The sequence below is a fragment of the Uranotaenia lowii genome, chromosome 3, assembly GCF_029784155.1.
Source record: "Uranotaenia lowii strain MFRU-FL chromosome 3, ASM2978415v1, whole genome shotgun sequence".
Classification (NCBI taxonomy): Eukaryota; Metazoa; Arthropoda; class Insecta; order Diptera; family Culicidae; genus Uranotaenia; species Uranotaenia lowii.
Window position 1 is genome coordinate 293,729,001 of NC_073693.1, and position 20,125 is coordinate 293,749,125.

At 34.6% G+C, this 20,125-nt stretch overlaps 1 protein-coding gene across 4 annotated transcripts in view; it reads left to right on the top strand.

Moving 5' to 3' along the window:
* LOC129758752 (ribosomal protein S6 kinase 2 beta) overlaps nucleotides 1-20,125 on the top strand; it is a 100,299-nt gene that overhangs the window by 37,252 nt on the left and 42,922 nt on the right. The gene's annotated exons all lie outside the window — the stretch shown is intronic.

A 20,125-nucleotide genomic window follows, 5' to 3' on the forward strand; every position in this document is an offset into this window, starting at 1 on the left:
TTTCACAAAAACTTATTGCGCAGAACAGAGTTTAGTTCAAAAGATCTCAAATTTGGCAGAAATACTTGGAAATGCATGAGGAACAACCCATATGAGTCCGGCTTTGATCTGCGAAAAAAACCGAAAAGTGAACTAGTCTAGCAAACATAGGTCAAAAAAGGCAAAAAACAAAGGGCAAAGGGCAACGGGCAATGAGCAAAGGGCAAAGGGTAAAGCCAAAGAACAGAAAAAGGCTAAGATCAGCAAAGGGCAAAGGGCACAAACAGCAAGGACGTAAAAAGGCATAGGTAAAAAAAAGGCAAAGTAAAAAAAGGCAAAAAGTAAAAAGCAAAGGGCAAAGGGCAAAGGGCAAAAGGCAAAGGGCAAAGGGCAAAGGGCAAAGGGCAAAGGGCAAAGGGCAAAGGGCAAAGGGCAAAGGGCAAAGGGCAAAGGGCAAAGGGCAAAGGGCAAAGGGCAAAGGGCAAAGGGCAAAGGGCAAAGGGCAAAGGGCAAAGGGCAAAGGGCAAAGGGCAAAGGGCAAAGGGCAAAGGGCAAAGGGCAAAGGGCAAAGGGCAAAGGGCAAAGGGCAAAGGGCAAAGGGCAAAGGGCAAAGGGCAAAGGGCAAAGGGCAAAGGGCAAAGGGCAAAGGGCAAAGGGCAAAGGGCAAAGGGCAAAGGGCAAAGGGCAAAGGGCAAAGGGCAAAGGGCAAAGGGCAAAGGGCAAAGGGCAAAGGGCAAAGGGCAAAGGGCAAAGGGCAAAGGGCAAAGGGCAAAGGGCAAAGGGCAAAGGGCAAAGGGCAAAGGGCAAAGGGCAAAGGGCAAAGGGCAAAGGGCAAAGGGCAAAGGGCAAAGGGCAAAGGGCAAAGGGCAAAGGGCAAAGGGCAAAGGGCAAAGGGCAAAGGGCAAAGGGCAAAGGGCAAAAGGCAAAAGGCAAAAGGCAAAAGGCAAAAGGCAAAAGGCAAAAGGCAAAAGGCAAAAGGCAAAAGGCAAAAGGCAAAAGGCAAAAGGCAAAGGTCAAGGGCAAAGGGCAAAGGGCAGAGGGCTAAGGGCAAAGGGCAAGGGGCAACGCCAAATCTCGTCGGATAATAGTGGGATAGTTGCTCAAAGTCTTTAAAAAACTTTTGGAAGAGAGACGTTTCTTCTCTAGTTGGAATTCTCAACTGAGTGGGGAGCTACCTGATTTTCAGTTTCTTCTTTCAGTCAATAACTTTTCTTGCTCAATCACTCACTCACTCACTCGTTTACTGATCGATGATCGAATGCTGTCTGCCTGATACATCTTGCTTTGTTGTTGCTGTTGTTGGGGAGGACCAAAATAGACATTCAACACGCAGACAGTATGTTTGAACATATGTATCTGCCGCTTTGCCAGAAAGTAGGTACTCAGGCAGTATGAACCGATGCAAGGCCGCATTGATTGAGTTTGAGTGAGTGAGTGAGTGGATTTTCGAATTAGATCTTGTATCAGTCAGTGTCTCAATCACTTCTGATACACCAGGTAGTGAGCTTGAGAGATCGACTTGGATGCGAATCCGCTCTTGCTTTTGCATCTTGTTTACATTGACGCATTGTCTCTCTGCCGAATCTCTAGGGAACAACAGGCAGCAGCAATCGGTTTTGAATGTTTCCAACTAGAAACCTATCATGAACGTTTCTTCCGAGTGATTTTCGGAACACTGTTCTGGATGATGAAAGCTGAAGATCTGTGAGCTTGTATTCCAACAACAATGAGCCCAACAGACAGCCTTATGCTGCCTCAAATAGAATATAGAGCACTGAAAATTTACCTAACTATGCTACATATTATCGGAGATCGATCGTAAAAAATCTGTTGGTGGTTCAAGTACACAGTTTGATCAGTTTCTCTGGTTTATCTAAGTAATCTAAGCATCTAAGTAATTAGCCTTGAAAAGATTTTTAATCAATGATAACAACGGAGCCTGGTAGAATGCATTATGTTCACGTTTCATTTGTTGAAGACGTCTAAAGCCTATAAAAGGAAGCATCGCGTGCTGATGAAACTCTCCAACATTCAATCATGATTAGCCTATTAATCAGTCAGTCGTCGAGTGTCAAATGTCGCCACCAAAGATGGACTGCCCTTTGATCTCAGCGTGACCCCACTCCCTCTTCTTAGGAATCAAGCAAGTGACAAGACAATTTAATGCATAGCTTCGATATGCGCACATCATTGACTCAATTGGGATGTACCGATAAGTACCAGTCGGCACTCCGTGACGTGACGTTTACAGCCCCGTTGAAACTCGAGAACTTAAGAACGAGTATCTAGTGTGAGGGGGAAACGGTTTAATGACACTTCATCAGCCTTCCTCTAGCACCAAGAAAGAATAATGTCGTGTTTGATGAGCTCCAAAGAGTCAAGTATGGAAATTGTTATCCTACGAGAAGGGAAGGGGCAAGAAAAAGTGTCGTTCGTGTTTGAAGACAATTTCATGCCAGCTCGAACAATGAATCACTTGTTTCTAATGCTATCCGGAAATTAGCAGCTACATCTATTTTTGGTTTAACTCAACTGAACAAAGTCACTGTTTTAAAAGATAAACATACCTACTTGAAATAAATTGATTTCAGCTGATAAGATATTGGAACGTGCATCTTTTTGACGTATTGATGCAGAAAAATTAAACCCGTTATCAGTCGACTTGAAAATTATATAATTTGGAACTGTTCGCAGACTGTTTTATTTTAGATAAAAAAAAACACCTGTTTTGAACCAGTCTTCGGATGAAATATTTGTCATAGTTTAGGCTTTAAGAAAAACTATACTCAATAGAAATAGGCCTTAAGGAACCAAAGCTATTGATGAAAAACTGAGTTTTCATGTTTCTCCCGAACAAAATGTCTCAAAATCCCATACAAACTTTAGGCTCGTTGAGCGACTCCTTCCCGTGATCCGATCTGGCCCAAATTTGGCATGAGATCAATTTAAGCCTGCAGCGCATAACTTTTTTCAAAAGTCGGGTCATTTGGGGCACTCTTTAAATGGATTGCAGGACGAGGGATACAGCTTTGAAGTCAACGTACTTACGCTGTTCTTATTTTCAATTTTGTTGATCTTTCGAAGAGTCGCGGTACTCAATGAGTCTAGGAAGATGTTGGATGATCCTCAGAATAAGTTCCGGACATAAGTTGTGCCCTTCCCACTTTGAGAGTCGACATTTCTCCCACAGATCTCCTACGTACCACCTGAAAGTTTTCGTTCGATTAAAATGCAAAACATTGTGTGTAGGTGGTCGGTCAAATTATCAACTAATTAAAATTGTTCACACATAGCTACCCTTTTCTTTGGCACCCGACACCTTGTGTGGGAGGGAAGCAACACCTGGGTGTGTAATTTGAATATAAGAAGTTTCTAATACCCAGGCACGTGGACAACTATTTGCAGTTCTTTTGAAGGAATGGGAAATGTGTGATCTAGCTTCGTTTTTTTTTTTTTTTCTGAGAATGGACCACTGAACAGAAAAAATGATGTTCAATTGAATCTCCTTATAGTTTATGTGACTTTTGTGTGAAATAAATGAAATAAATTATATAACTTTAGATACAGATGGAATCCTACTTTGTTTTTCGCAATAAAACGCAACTAATAGACAGAAAAATGTAGGCAAAGCTTTATCTAAGCCGCATTGGTGCAGTAACTAATTTATGTAAATATGTATGGAAATGAGCCTCGGCTTTATTACTTTTCCGTGAGTGTACTATTTTTGGTGACCGTTTGTTTGACTGAAGATTGCGAACCTTTTCAAAGGTTTCCACATGGTCTCACATGAAACTTTTCGTTCATGTTCAGCTACATATTATAGCGCAGTACCCAGATTCCTGGAAATGAACCACCATTTGGGGATGTATCGCTGGCTGCAAGCACACAAAGCCAATCCTTTGCCATAGAAACAGTTACACCCAAATGAACACGCAAATTAGTTAATCCAATAAACAAAACTTTGGTGCCTGCTCAATTATCGCACCCGCAAAAGAGAAGAAGAGACACCGACGACAAGGCAACCGAAGGTCCTCGCCTAGCCCCGAAATTGCTTCCGAAGCTCATTAGCTCATTCAGCCGCGGTGAGTGACTGCTTGACGGTGTCATTCGGTCGCCGAAAGTACAAGCACCTACCAGGAGAAAGAGAATCAGGAAAAACCGTGTGTAGGTGGCAGCAGATTACAGACAGTTGTCGTAAGTTGGATGCACAACAAACAACCAATGAACGGCGGCAAACAACCGTGAAATCAGCAACGTCCCTAGCCTGGAACGGGTTGCTAACTAGTAGGTTATAGCTGTTAAGCCCCGTTATCATTTGTCTAGTCGAAAACTTTACATATGTCATATGAGAGTCGGACCGCGGTAAAAACAGTAATACTATTGTTATCAAAGGGAAAAAAACCGGCAGTAATTACATGGAGGGAAAACGATGAAAGAACTTAATCCTGGGTGATGTTTGTAGAAATGACGACTCTCAGGGGCGTTTTAGTAATGTGATGATTAGTTTCTTAATATAAATAATTATTTCCGTACTCTTGAACGCCGAGAAACCATCCGAGTACGAAAAATCACACTACGACTGTAAAAGAAGCATCCAATGTTCACATTGAATGGTAAATGATACCCGGAGAAAACTGAAAACTCTTCGATCACTTCGATCAAGTTCTGACCTCTAAACGAACTTAAAAGTTTAGAAAGGTTGTACTGCTAGCTACGTGAGTTACATGTACCTACCTAAGAGAACCGTAGATGAACTTTTTGGTTCCATACGGCACACATTACAAACTTGTATGCACCTTGGGTGGTGCAGATTATGTTATCTAGGCACGGTGAAGTGGACTTCTATATGACGCAATTCCTGATTGGTCATGGATGCTTCATGAAGTACCACTACCGGTTTGGACATGTGGCTTCGCCATACTGCCCAGATTGTGGTGGAGAAGAGGAAACACCTGAGCATGTGGTGTTTGTCTGTCCGAGGTTTGCGGCGGTACGTACTTCCATATTTGCCGCCTGTGGGTCCGACACGACAGCAGATAACGTTGTACAGAGGATGTGTGCGAATTCCAACACTTGGCATGCGGTCAGCGATGGGTTCACCCGGATCATGACTGCCCTGCAGAGGAGCTGGAACCAACGGCAGTCCGCGAACGGTGTAGGATGACTCCATCGACGGGGAGCATCTGAGTAGTGTGCGTCCGATCCCTTGATCGAAGCTACAAAGATAAGGCAAAATCTTCTGCGTAGCGGAGGTCAGGGGTGCGCCGCGAACGTGTGTAGGATACCCCAACGTCGGGGGGTATCCGAGTAGTGCCGCTTCCTAAGAGGGAAACTGCTGGGATAAGACTTTACCTTCTTCGTAGCGGATCTCGAGGGAAGAGGGTTAACCACTGTCGGGGGATACCCACGGGTAGAGAGGCTCTCGTTGCCGAACGAGCCTCACGAGTCGGTGTAGGATGTCGTCACCGTCGGGAAACATCCGAGTCGTAGCGTTCCAAGTCCCGAATGTGTGCCGTGACAGGCGCGAGTCCAGGACAAGCTGCTCTCGATCTGGCACACAACGGGCGGGAAAATCCGCGGGCCAAAAATCATAGGGTTGCCAGCCAAGGGGGATAAAGAAGACCGGACAACGGTCGGAGTAGACTGACCCCATCGACGGGGGGCTGTCGAGTAGAGTGCGTCCGACCCCACGGTTTGAAGTTACAAAGATAAGACAATACCTTCTGCGTAGCGGATGCCGTGGGTTCGCCGCGTTCGTGCGTAGGATGCTCCACCTTCGGGGAGTATCCGAGTAGAGCGGTTCTCAACGACCGAAGCTGCGGGGATTCCTTCTTCACAGTGGAAATCGTTGGGAAAGGGTTATTCCACGTTCGGGGAATACCCACGGGTAGAGTGGCTCTCGACGCCGGGTGAGCCATTCGAGTCGGAAAAGGAGTAGGATGTAAGTCCCGCGCGTGTGCCATGACAGGCGCGAGTCTAGGATAAGCTGCTCTCGATCAGGCACACGACGGGCAAGGTGGCAAACTTCGAACCCGGAAGATAAGAGGTCGGGCCTCGAGTCGTTAGAGGAGAGGTCAGGTCTCAAACCTTCAGGCGGAGAGGTTTGTGTGGTCAACCCCGAGTCTTTATGATAAGGGGTCGGGTCTCGAGTCGTAAGAGGAGGGATCAGGCCCCTTATCAACAAGAGGAGGGGTACAAGTGGTCACCTCGAGTCATTACGAGGAGAGGTCAGATTTCAAGTCGTTAGAGGAGAGATCGGGCCTTGAATCGTGCAGAGAAGAGGTACACCTCGAGTCGATGCGAGGAGGGGTCGGATCTCAAGTCGTTAGAGGAGAGATCAGGCCTCAAGTCGCGAAGAGGAGAGGTTTGTGTGAGAATCTCGAGTCATTGCGAAGAGATGTCGGTTTTCAAGTCGTTAGAGGAGAGTTCAGGCGTCGAGTCGTAAGGATGAGAGGTTTTGCTGAAAGTGGTTTCGTTAATGAGTATTGCCTTGGAGCGCATTAGCGCGAATAGACCTCCCACTATTGGAGCAGGTGGGAACCAGGTCTGCGGCCCCAGGTGGAGTTTAGGGAGTAGGGGGTGTACACGGAGTATATCATGAGTCTTCCCATTGTACCCATGGACCCAGAGTAGCAAACTGGGGGGACGCGGTGGCTCGCCGTGCCTTGGAATACAATCCGTAAACCGGGATTTACCACCTGTGGTTACCAACTAAAAAAAAAAGATTACATTACATTTACATGAGTAATTTTGAACTTTTAGGTGTTTATGGGAAAATTGAATATTTTGTACTGAAAAATCAATATCATTTTTGTTTCTTCTGTAGAATCGAGCCTGCCTGCTGCCTGCCAGGGGTTTTGAGCCAAGGAAATTTTCCGAAGAGCAACTTCGTCCAAGACCGTAACTTCGTATCTTATTAAGCAAAAAAGTTCAACAAAACAATAAATTCAATTTACATCACTGGAAAGTAGTTATGCAATACCTCGCTGGGCACACAGCAGTGATGTCAATTAAATTTATTGTTTTTCAATGCCAAAAAACATATCCCTGTCGAACTTTTTTGCCCAATAAGATACGAAGTTACAGTCTTGGACAAAGTTGCTTTTCGGAAAATTTCCTTTAAAGAATTTATAAATTGGCACAAAAACCCAGGTAAGCAGCAGGCCGGCTCGATTCCACAGAAGAAGCGCATTCTATGCAACAAATGGTCGAAACAATAATATAAGCATTTTTCATGACTATAATAAAACTGTCATAAACCGAGCTGCACTATATAATGCTATAATAACCATAATAAAACTTCCTCATGCTAGTTGGCTCAATCTGTGTTACTTGAGTAAGGTGTCTAGTCATTTTTTTCAATAAGATGGTCCGAAAAACAATTTAAACCCAAAAAAAAGAATAAATATATTTTGACAAAACTGACAAAAATAACAAAAAAGACAACAATCACAAAAATAAAAAAAAAATATAAAAGTATTTTTTTTTGCTTTTTTGTCATGTTTGTTGTTTTTGTCATTTTTGTTTAAATTATTTGCACAAGAATTTGTGCAATTCTTGTCGCTTTTGTCATTAATTGTAATTTTTATTATTTTGGATTTTTTTTTGTGGTTGTTGTCATTATTGTCAATTTATACTTTACCATTATCATTATCACTTATTATCATTTTTTGTAAATATTGTTTTTATTTTGTTATTTTTGTAATTGGATGTTTTTTTTTTAACTTTATCACCACCCTTTTGTGAAATGCTGGACCTCCTTAGTGAAATATTATGGTAAAGTGGCCTTATAAACATTCAAATAGTTATCGTGTCGTTTGGCGCTATTTGTGATGTATTTTATTAGGCAACTCTGAAACGTTCCATTTAAACAAAGCCACCGGTTTTCCAAATAGTCCCAGAAAGACGATTTTGGGCAATTTTTTTCTGAATAACATCAGATCTCGATGTTTATTTGCATTTCTCGTGCCGCACTCCTGAAAAAAGTCTTGATGAAGGGCCGTTACTGAATATTCAAAGTAAAGAAAAGCAACGTTTTAAATTAACAAGAGCACTGAGAATTCATATTTTACTGAGAAAAGGTTCTTATTGAGAAAAATAAATCAATTATCAGATTTTTGAATAGCAGATTCCAGAAAAGGATACTTGAGATCAATTCTAGAACTTTTTACCAAAAGTTTGTTGAAATGGATGCTTATATTATGCTACTCAGCCGGAAATAAAAGTTCTTACGAATATTTTAAAATTTCATGATTAAGCTGGAAGGAAGAGAGATTGGATACAGAAATTACAAACGAAGTATTTCAAATCATCGTTGTATCATTCCCCCTAAATCATCGCAATGTGGGTACTGAAACATTTGCTTTGGGCAAAATTTCCAACGCAGGCGAACCAAATCGAAAAAAAACTCTATGTACGCAGAAAAAAGTTCATTTACAGATAATTGAACAGCACGCAGCTTATAATGTAATAATGTAAATAGTGACATATCCACATTGACGCCATTTCATTCATTGTAGCTGGTGTGTCTTTTTCAACTTTTGAAGTTTGTTTCAGAATTCGAAAGAGGCAAACTTTTTAAAATTCAAAACAGCTGAAAATGGTCATAAGGCTTTCTGGCAGATAAAAACAATTAGTCTAGTCCCTAAGCTTTTATTTCCAAAACGACACAATATATTTAAAATTTTGGTATGTGTAAGTTAGGCAAATAACACACGACGTATTACAGGACACGACACTTAACGTTTTTACTAACGGAAAAAGGAATTAAATTTACCTTTTTTGTCGACCGGTTTCGGGCTCGATGTTGCCCATCTACAGGACGATGTCCGACTGACTAGATGAAGGAAAAACACTAATACATGTTCATACTATCCAATAGTATTCGTCGAAGGGTGGTCGGGTTGTTGAAAACTTGGTTTGAGCAGGTTGAAAAGCGGTGATATGATTGGAGCCTCATCCTCGTTCATAAGTGGCCTTTCCGATGTAGTGATATACATGGATTCCCATGCGTTTAAATGTGACGCTTTGCGCAAAGCGTCACATTTAAACGCATGGGAATCCATGTATATCACTACATCGGAAAGGCCACTTATGAACGAGGATGAGGCTCCAATCATATCACCGCTTTTCAACCTGCTCAAACCAAGTTTTCAACAACCCGACCACCCTTCGACGAATACTATTGGATAGTATGAACATGTATTAGTGTTTTTCCTTCATCTAGTCAGTCGGACATCGTCCTGTAGATGGGCAACATCGAGCCCGAAACCGGTCGACAAAAAAGGTAAATTTAATTCCTTTTTCCGTTAGTAAAAACGTTAAGTGTCGTGTCCTGTAATACGTCGTGTGTTATTTGTGTAGCATAAGTTTTTACGTTTAGCACAACCAGTAAAATGAGTGTAAGTTAGGGTGGCAGCTAAATAGGTCATGTCGAATTTAGCAAACCGATCATATACATTCTGTAGATTGGCCCAAAAATCATCAAAGGGGGACCAAAGGAAATCGGAAAAATCTAAATTTTAATTCTGATGCCAAATGACTTAAAAATGCATAATTCGTCAAAATATGGTATCATATCGAAAAAATAAAACTTGGTAAAAGTCGACTTCAAAATTTTGAAACTCGCATGAGGGTACAAATTTTGAAAAATTGAAATTTTAATTGTAATGCCAAATGACTTAAAAAAAAATCATGAAATGATATCTCGAAAATTTACTTTGCCTAAAATTAACTTTCTGGGAGTCGGTATTCCGAGATTTTTTTTTAAATAGTATGAGATTTCAACACATCATGCATTTTTCGATTTTTCGAATTTACTTTGGTCCTTCCTTGCGTGATTTAGAAATTTCGGAGTCGATGTTTGACAAATTTTTTTTTGAGACAACACCAGATTTGACCCCCATTGGTGATTTTTGAAGGTAAAAAACTTAGACTTTGAACGCTTTGGGCACCCCTAAATCAAGTCCGATCGAGCTGAAATTTCGATCTGGTCATGTTTTTGGACCAATCTACAAAATGTTTACGGTCGCCTTTTCGATTCATGAAATTTTTCCCATACATCGGTTGCCATATTTTTGTAAATAGGTACAAAATTTACGATCAGTTAAACTTTTCCTTGATTTTTTCTTCTTTTATCAAATGATACCATCAAATACCAGTTGATATCAGCTTTAGTTTGATATCAATAAGATGAAATACAAGTGGAATCCGTAATTTAATTCGTTAAGGGTAGCATAATTTGAGGAATCTGTTCGCATGGAAAGCAAGCGAAAACAATAACATTCGGCTGTTATGAAAAGCCTCAATCTGCTTATTGCCGAAAAACAATTCCATCAGTTTTATATTTATTTTCGTTCGAACTGCTTGTACTATATGACAATCTCATTCATATCATCATGCCGCCCACCGTTAGAAGTCTAGTTGCAAAGATTATGGGCAGTTTGGAAAGAAAACGAAAGTTTAAAAAAAGTTGCGTTTTGTTTCTTTGAATCGCCATCTTCTTCTTCGTTAAAAACGTAAACCATTCTCTTTCTATTGATGTGAGTAAACAGGAAGGTAAATTCGCTGGAAAATTAGTAGTCGTTTCTGACACAAATTACCTTTTATTTAAGTTTTTAAAAAATACGCACTGGGTCTACACAAGAGAACAAGGTAGATGAGCTCAAATATAATATTAAGCGTGAGCAAACGCAACACTTACCGTGTTGATATATTTCTCATCCATTATTTTTATAAATATTTTGAGCCACGTGATTTTTGAAACTCGTAAGAGCAATTTCTGACAGTCGCCATGGGAGAAGAAAAATCATGAGCAAATTCTTGTAGAAAAGCTATGATTGAAGTTTTTTTTCGCACATTCCAGTGTGCCGTTTCTTTTTATAATCGGAAAACAGTTTTTTATAAACCATAGGTATGAGCAAATAAATTGTGAAAAAGTACTGGTACAGATGCAAAGTAAAAGAAAATTGTATTAATAGAACACTTTCTTGTCCAATGCTTAAGGGTTCCAAGTTACATAGTCCTACCCTGAATTTCGAATTTATTTGCCATATTTTTATTTCTAGGCTTTTGATTTTGGTAAACAAATTTCGAATGAATCTGTTTCTCGTTTCCAAACATATTTTTCCAGCCTCAATTCTTAGATTCATGAATTTCGTTTATCAAATTGAATATTTTTCCAAACATCCCGGTCCCCATCATCCATTTCTTGGTGGGCGTCTTGCTTGCTCATATATCCGCATCCATCCTAGAGAAACGGTGCCATCATTGGATAACCCAAATTCATAGAATTGAGTTTCGCCAGAAACTCCTGCTACCAACTCAGGGTATATGAACATTATTCAAGACGTGCCTCGAATAGGCTCTTCGGTTGGTTTCTCGATATTAGAAGAACCTTTTATGAATTTCGTCGTCCTTTCCAATTCGACCACCCACGCGCACGTTCACTTTCATACGAAGGCCGAAGTTGAAATTAGTGAACTGTGCATAAGCTTTTCTGGGGGTATTGTTGGTGACCGATCAGACTTTTCGTTGCCGGGATTGCTTGGAAATTGGAACGGTTCAAATCACTTGGAATTCTTTGACTTAATTATTCATATTATTCAAATTTCTAAAATTGAGGAAAAATAACTCGAGAATTGTGAAATACAAAACTGATTCTATAGAAATTAAAAAGTTTCAGTAAATCTAAATAACAACATTTGTATCAATTTACTGGAGCACCCCTGTAGAAATATTTCTCCTTCAACAAGGATTGCAAGACTTCGCAAGTAAGGAATTTCCCCGGATAGTTCGGTCCGCACGGGTTGAATATAATAAAATCGAGCTCATTAATTGATTATTGAGCGTTATTCGTCTACTCCTTGCTAGGAAGACATCATTTGCTTACCATTCGGAAAGTGGAACTCTGGATTTCGACTATCTACCTTCTAGATAGACGTTTGGGGGTTTCGTTCCGGTATCTAGCACCTTGGCATTTGCTCTGAATTATAGAATTTGCTCCGGCGAAATGTGTGCGTGGGTGTTATCAAACAAACCAACCGGAAAAGCGAGAATCTAGCAGCAACTCACTCATGGGTCAATGAATTTTTTTATGAGAATGACATTTCCGGATGCTGCAGCACATCAAGCGTGAATTTATTTCCATCGGTTATAAATGAATGATTTTTTATTATTATTATTTAAATTAATTTATCTTTAATCATTATTTGTAAATAAAAAGAAATTAAACATTCGTTCTAAGCATGATATGTGTCTTTATGCCAGTAATATTAATAAAAGTGGCTCCAGAGAGTGTTTGGATATAATTTCGGGAGATTCAATTGATAGGAAATGTGAATTCTAGACCAGTGGTTTTCAAACTTTTTTCACTAACCGCCTTCGTTTTTCTGAATATTTAAGCTCGACACCCCCCTTAGCAAATTTTGTGAAAAAATCGTGTCCTGTAATACGTCGTGTGTTAATTGAAATGAACATACGTCTGCAGAAAGCATCATGAATTTTATCGTTAGGAACAAGGCTCCAAATTCTCTCAAATTACGCAAAATTCATATCATTACGCATTTTTTTTTGTTTCTAGCTGGAATTTAGTCCACTGTTACATTCTTGCGTAGAAATTTTATACTTATACTTATTTGTGTTTTTATTCAAAAGTTTACACTGAAAGATGTCGTTCAGCAAATAAGTGAAAAGTGCGTAGAGTCGTGTTATCATCATTATGACATTCGTTATCGCTTTCAAAGAACATTTTAAAATGTTTAATAGTTTTTTCAAGAAAAGTTAAAACAACTAGAGGATCTTGAAAAGTTAATTTGGTAAAAACAAGAAATTTTCAAATTTGTTCAATTACTTATTTGAAAAATTATTAAAAAATAAATAGGTAACACAATATTCGCTCAAAAATTAAAAATAAAATCTCACAGCTTAAACTAAACAAAGAGTGCCCGGTTTTATCCGGATGTTGGACACAAATTTGGGAAAACTCCGGCCCGAACCTGTTGCTTAAACTTCATTGAAAAAAAACCCGCATTTTGCCCGAATTCAATTACTTTACTTGCAAAATCAAATAAAATCTCTGATTGAATTATTAGAATTCTTTTAATTTTTACTTTCATAAACGAAATTTTTTGAGCAAATTTTATCAAAATAATTAAGAACGGTTTGCTGAAATAAAAAAAATATTTTTTAAAATCTGTCAATGTGATTCGATGGAATTTTTTAAAGTGTTTTTTATTCTCGATTGTTGTTGAGCAACTCATGGGTTTTGACTAGATTGGCCCCAATTTCCCAATATGATTTAAATTTTGAAAATGGATAAGGAATAAAAATTAAAATTAGGTTTCAAAATTAAGATGTGAAAATTTGTTATGCTCAATTAAAGTTGTTTTTTTTTTTTAAATTAACTATTTAAGATTTCCCAATTTCTGCACTTCAAAGTGTCTGATTTCAACATTTTTGACTTTTATAACGAATAAGGCCGGAACAAATCTCAAATCCTTCTTTTGTCACTCGGAGTTGGAACACCGCAAGGGGGGGGAGAATAAAAAATAATGCAAAAAACAAATAAATTGGAATAAATTGCTCGAAATCTTGTATGCAACAAAACTGCATACAATATCATTGCACAAAATCTATAGATCAAGTATTTTTTTTATCTAAAAATTCAATAAAATCAAGAATAGAAAAGGTGAAATACCTCCCATCTTCCGAAATTTGTTTTTAAGTCTTGTAATCTTTCAGATATTTGGATTTTTTTTTCGAAATTTACATAAAATACTTCAAACTTTATTTATTTCCCCCTTCGGGTTTTTCGGAAATTTCGAAGGGGGAGGGGGGCGGGGGGATGGGGAAAATGAAATTTGTACCAGCCTAACTGAGATCCGAATCATAAATTCAACTTTTGGATTTGGAATAAGACTTTGAACCCGAATTTTAGAATATTATATACAATCAAAATTAAGAAAAATAATTTTCAATTTTTATCTCTTATATTTTTTAAAATCCGATATATTTTTTTAAATTATTTTTCAGTTTTTTCATTTCTCCTTTTTTTTTATTTTTCTTGCTAAGATTTTATTTTATTTTTAATATTTTTAATTTTATTTTTCCTAAGTTATTTTATAGTTCTTACCTTCCAATTTTTTTTTCGTTTTTTAACTTTTTGTTTTTAAAGTTTTTACTTTTTTATTTATCTTTTATTATTTTAACTTTTCTATAAACTTCTTATTTTTTTATTTAGATCCTTTTTGAATTTCTTTTAAATTTTTATCTTAAAAGCTTATAACTTTTCAAATATATGTACGTTTAGTTCTTGCTTTTTTTTCTATATTTTTAACTTTTTTCACCTTTTAATTTGAAAAAAAAAAACCGTTAGCTTTTCTTAACTTTCAATTTTACAATTTTTTATAATTTTACGTTTAAAAAAAAGCTGTTTAACTTTGAATTTATGTAAACTTGTTTTCTTTTTATGTTTTGTTTCATTAACTTTTTTTTGTATTTTGTACGTTTTTTTTGCAATTTTTATTACGTTCTTTTTAGATTCTTTTTTCTTTCATTTTTTTTTTGATTTTTTCTAAAAAAAATATATTGTATTATACATTTTTTCTGTTTTATTTAATTTTTACTTTTTATTAATTTTTTTTTTATTTTTATTTTTATTATTTTTTTAATTTTTTTTTTTATTATTTTTTATTTTTATTATTTTTTTATTTTTATTATTTTTTTATTTTATTTTTTTTTTGATTTTTTTCTTGATTTTTTTTTAAATTTTTATTTATTTCTTTATTTTCATTATTTTTTTATTTTTATTTTTATTTTAATTTTATTTTTTTTTATTTTATTAATTTTTTTATTTTTATTCATATTTTTAATTTTTATTTATATTTATTTTTTATTTTAAACTATTTTTTTATTTGTATTTATTTTTTTATTTTTATTTTTATTTATTATTTTATTTTTATTTAATTTTCTATTTTTATTTTTATTATTTTTATTAATTTCTTTGTTTTTTTATTTTTTTTTTATATTATACTAGCTGACCCGTTGTGCTTTGCTACACCTTCCGAAAATAAATGTTATTTGGAAAAATTTATTCGTATTTAGATTTTAGAGAGCATTTTTTTAAATCAAACCTCATCATACTTCAGAACCAACAACTTTGAAATGAGAGCTGCAGCTGCAGTTCTGAATTGCAATTCAAAGATGATATATATTATCTACTGAAACTTGATCTCTAAACTCGTTTTTCAAGATCTGAAATTTGTACTCTGTACCCAAAAAAACCTTTTTAAATATGATCCCTTCTTTGAAAAGCTCTTTATCTTAAATTTACATGGGAGCTCTCTTATCTTTTTCAATTTTGTCTCCCACTGCTTGAAGAAGGTAGGCAAATTTAACCGGCTCGATACCCAAACAGCACTTATCATGGTAATGAAAAATATATTAAATTAGTTATGTATTAAATAAAATGCAATTTTTTTTAAATATAATTTACCACGGTAAACATATAAATATTTAAAAAAAATCAGTTGCATCACTAAATAAGTTCTCAGCGTTTTTTTTTTATTTTCTTTTAGAAAGTCAAATATTCAAAAATGTAGGCAAAAACAAATTTCTAAGTTAACATTTGTCCCGTATATTGGGGCAAGTGTCAATGCAAAGCTTATTTACAGATGCGTCAGAGTAATGGCTTTAAAATGGATTTAATACGAATTCCTGTTTTTTGTTTTGTTCTACCAAGTTTCACTGATATATCTGCAGTATTCCTGCAATATAAATTTATGTTTGTTACTCCACTTTTAACGAATGCTGTTCAAAGGGAATGACCTTCATTTACAAAGACATTTAAGAATTTTCAATATCCGCTGCAGTTTCAACATTCGGAATACCCCTTCTGGTCTTTCCAACATATTGAATCATTTTTATGATTAATTTCTTAAAAGTTCGACGTTTGCCCTTGCCCCACCGTGTAAGTTGACAGAAGGGAATATTGTTTTTAACACTTTAAGGGTAAACTAAAAATTTCTCTTAAAAATTTTGCGTCCAGTTGAATATCAGTTCTAAAGTATCGCTTTTCAAAAACGAAGCAGATCAAAACTCTCTTTTATGCAGCCATGTAACACAAAAACACTTTTCATGTTAAGTACGTACTTGAATTGGTATGTAAGCAAAAAGTACGATGGTTTTTTTTTCAGAATTATTTAAAATAAAAAGCTTCCATTTTCATTTCGAAATTCGTTTCAGTTGTGTATTTGGGCCGAAGTAACAATTTCTAGAAGAAAACATAGTTTTGAATTTTTTTTTAACAGAAAAAGTTGAACGTTTGAACATGTTCTAATGTTCCTTAAATGAAAAGTCGAATGCTACCTACATTAACACGAACTAAATATGGAAGTATTTTTTGCAAATCTTTCAATTGGTTTTGATTCGATTGATAAAATACCAATCCGTGTCACATCTAAGCGTCATTTATTACCACGTGCTGTGTACAAATCAAATAAGCAAGAAAAAAAACACATCTAGGTTGCATATCGCCCCACGTGTTTGAGAAACAGGCGCCTTATTGTTAAATTTTCCAGCAATCAATGAACACTGTGCTTTGGTTACTATCCTCTTGCGACGACGTTTGCTCGCCCATGGAGACGAAAAACAAACCCCTCAAAGAAAATATGCTTGGTTGAGAAATACGCGCCAAAATATTCCCACTGATCAGTATGCTATGCCTGGGTTACTATCCTTTTCCGACGTTGGCTCGACGCCTCGACCTTGGAGACGAAAAACAAACCACCCAAAGGAAGAAAAAATCTCGAGAAAATGGATGTCATGACTTTTATTTGTTTCGAAAAACTACAAATTTTGTATGGAAGCCACCCCTCCCTTAAGTCGGATGGAGTTTTAACTATTACAGAAACCATCCCCGGTCTCAAAAACTCTCAGATGCCAGTTTTGACGATGATCGGTTCAGTAGTTTCCGAGTCTATAGGGAACAGACAGACAGACAAACATTCATTTTTATATATATAGATTATTTTTTAATTTTTTTTATTTTATATGCATTTTTTAATTTTTTTAATTTTTTTTTATTTATTTGTTTTTTTTTTATTTAATTTCATTTACTTATTTTTATTTATTTTTGAATTTTTTTTTAATTTTTTTTAAATTTAATTTTGTTTAATTTTTTTTAATTTTATTTATTTTTTTTCCTTTTATGTTTTCTTGTTTTTTTTTATAAATTATTTATTTATTTTTCTATTTTTTTATTTTTATTTTTATTATTTTTTTAAATTTTTATTTTTTTTTAATTTTTATTTTTTTTTATTTTTATTTTTTTTTTATTTTTATTATTTTTATTATTTTTTTATTTTATTTTTGATTTTTTTTAAATTTTTATTTATTTCTTTATTTTCATTATTTTTTTAATTTTTATTTTTATTTTTATTTTAATTTTTTTTATTTCTTTTTTATTTTATTTATTTTTTTATTTTTATTCATATTTTTAATTTTTATTTATATTTATTTTTTATTTTAAACTATTTTTTTATTTTTATTTATTTTTTTATTTTTATTTAATTTTCTATTTTTATTTTTATTATTTTTATTAATTTCTTTGTTTTTTTTAATTTTTTTTTTATATTTTATTATTTTTTAATTTTTTTATTTTATATTAATTTTTTAATTTTTTTAATTTTTTGAATTTTTTTTATTTATTTGTTTTTTTTATTTAATTTTCATTTACTTATTTTTATTTATTTTTGAATTTTTTTTTTTTGATTTTTTTTTAAATTTAATTTTATTTAATTTTTTTTAATTTTATTTATTTTTGTTCCTTTTATGTTTTCTTGTTTTTTTTTATAAATTTTCAAAATGTGTTTGAGTTTTTAATTTATAAACAATTTCGTTCAATTTGTTTTTTAAATTTCTTAACGTCTTTTCTATCTTTATACTCCTGGTATTTTGTTCTACTTTTAATTTATCAATTGTCCAATTCATATTTTTTTTTTCTCTTTAGTTTTTAGGTTTATTTTTTAGTAAATCTTTAATATTTTCTCAGCTGTCATTTTTTCTTGCCTTTTAAATGGTTTTTGGAATTTTCAATGATTTTTATTTTCAACTAACTTTCAGTTTTGGAAATATTGTTTCCTATTAGATTTGTTTCTTTACATTTTAAGGCATTAAGTTCAGTGATTTTCATTACTGTTTTTAGTTTCTACAAATTCTTTTTATAATTCTAATATTTAATATTCTTTTTCTCTAAATTTTCTGTTCTTTTTTCAGTTTCAGATTTTTCAACTTTGTTTTTTTTTGCTTTGTGTTTAATTCTAATTTTTCTAACTTGTTTATTTTAAATGATTTTTTCAACCTTTGATTTATTTCACCCTTTTTTATTCTCAGCATTGTTACTTTCGTTGTTTAATTTCACTAACAAATTTTTCTACTATTGGTAATCTTTTTTTTATATTTATTTTCGTTTTTTTTGTTTTCATTTTTTTTAATTTTTTTTTCGTTTTTATTTTTTTCATGTTTGGTTTTTCCTTTTCATTATTTACTTTTTTGTTTTATCTTTATATGTTTTTTGTTTTAATTTTTTACTTTTACTTATTTTTACGGTTTTTATATTTTTTATATTTTTTTAAATCTTGTTTAGTAATAGTCTTGCAGATTTCTTTTTTGATAACTATAATGAACGTTTAATGATTAACTTTTTCAATTGAACAAGTTTTCCACTTATACCTATAATTAAAAAAAAAATTTTTTTTGACTGTCTTTTTTTTCATTTTTAGTATTTTAGATGAAAAAATAATAGTTAGAGATTCTACTTCGGATTCCGGAACATGAATCTGAGTTTAAGATCACAAATTCAACTCGGGACGAATTCAATATGAGTTTTATTTAATCAGAATGTATGGATGCAAAGAACTCAAAAACAAATCTATGAATTAATTCAGAAATCATATCGTCATTACTCAATTCGTTTTCGTGTTTCCAATCAAAGTTCAGGCACATATAAGCTAAGGTTGCCAGATTTTTTTCAGCTCATATTCGGGTCGGACAAATCTGGCTATCAAAAAACTGGCTTATTCCGAGCATTTATTTCGAAATTGTCGACCAAACATGTGGGCAATATCCGGACTAACTTGATCAAAACCCAGAGAAATCAAGATAATGTTCATCAAAATTCATCAATAGTTTTAAAATGGTATTTCAGTTTTTTTTTTAACTTTTATGATTACTTTTATGAAACTTGCTCAAAAAATTTCGTCTTGGACGCATAGAAAAAAAAGTACAACATTATTTGTTTTTTTAGTTTGATTTGAGAATGGAAATAAACCCGGGAAATGTCCGGACTTTTTCAATGAAAACGCCAACAGGGTCGGGCCAGACTTTTACCAAATTTTATATGAAATATTCGGACAAACACGGTTAAAAACGGGCAATCTGGCAACCTTAATATAAGCATTTGTGGTTTAAAAGGGCTGGTATGCATCTTACGAAAATTTTGTATTTTAAAATAATGGTTTTGTTGCTTCCGTTAGAAGTGTGTAAATTCATCTTTTCAATTTCAATCAAAAGTATAAAAATACATTACACTATAATATGAAAATTGTTTAAATTAATGTATTCAATTGACATTTTTATGGTACGCCCCATAAATTTTCGCTTCTAGAAAATTCAAAGTGGTGGCATTCGAAAAAATGAACTTTTATGCTGTTTATTTATTTTCGTTAAACGGTTTGTCGAGTATTTTCATTGTTCGTTATCCTTATTCGCTGCCAGATTTCGTTCCACGTGTGCATGGCTGGCGTTTTTCCGTTCAGCTTCAATTCCGGTTGGTTTTTATTTTGTGTTCGTTGAAACGGTTACGTATGATTTTTCATCCCGGATGTGAGTGTGCGATTGGCAAGTTTTACAAGTGTTTTTGTTTCCTTATTTTCGCCATATGACAAGTACAATCGTGTGCAAAACCGCCATATGTTTGCTCTCCGACTTCATTTCACCCATTGCTGCGCTCCAACTACTACAACACTCCACGGAAAGGATATTCCTTCGTTTGAAACATTTTTGTTTTCGCCGCCCTCTCCCCCCTTTTTTACTATTCGTTCATCGTTTCGTTTTTGTGCGTCAAAATATTCGTTCTTTGCAGCTCATA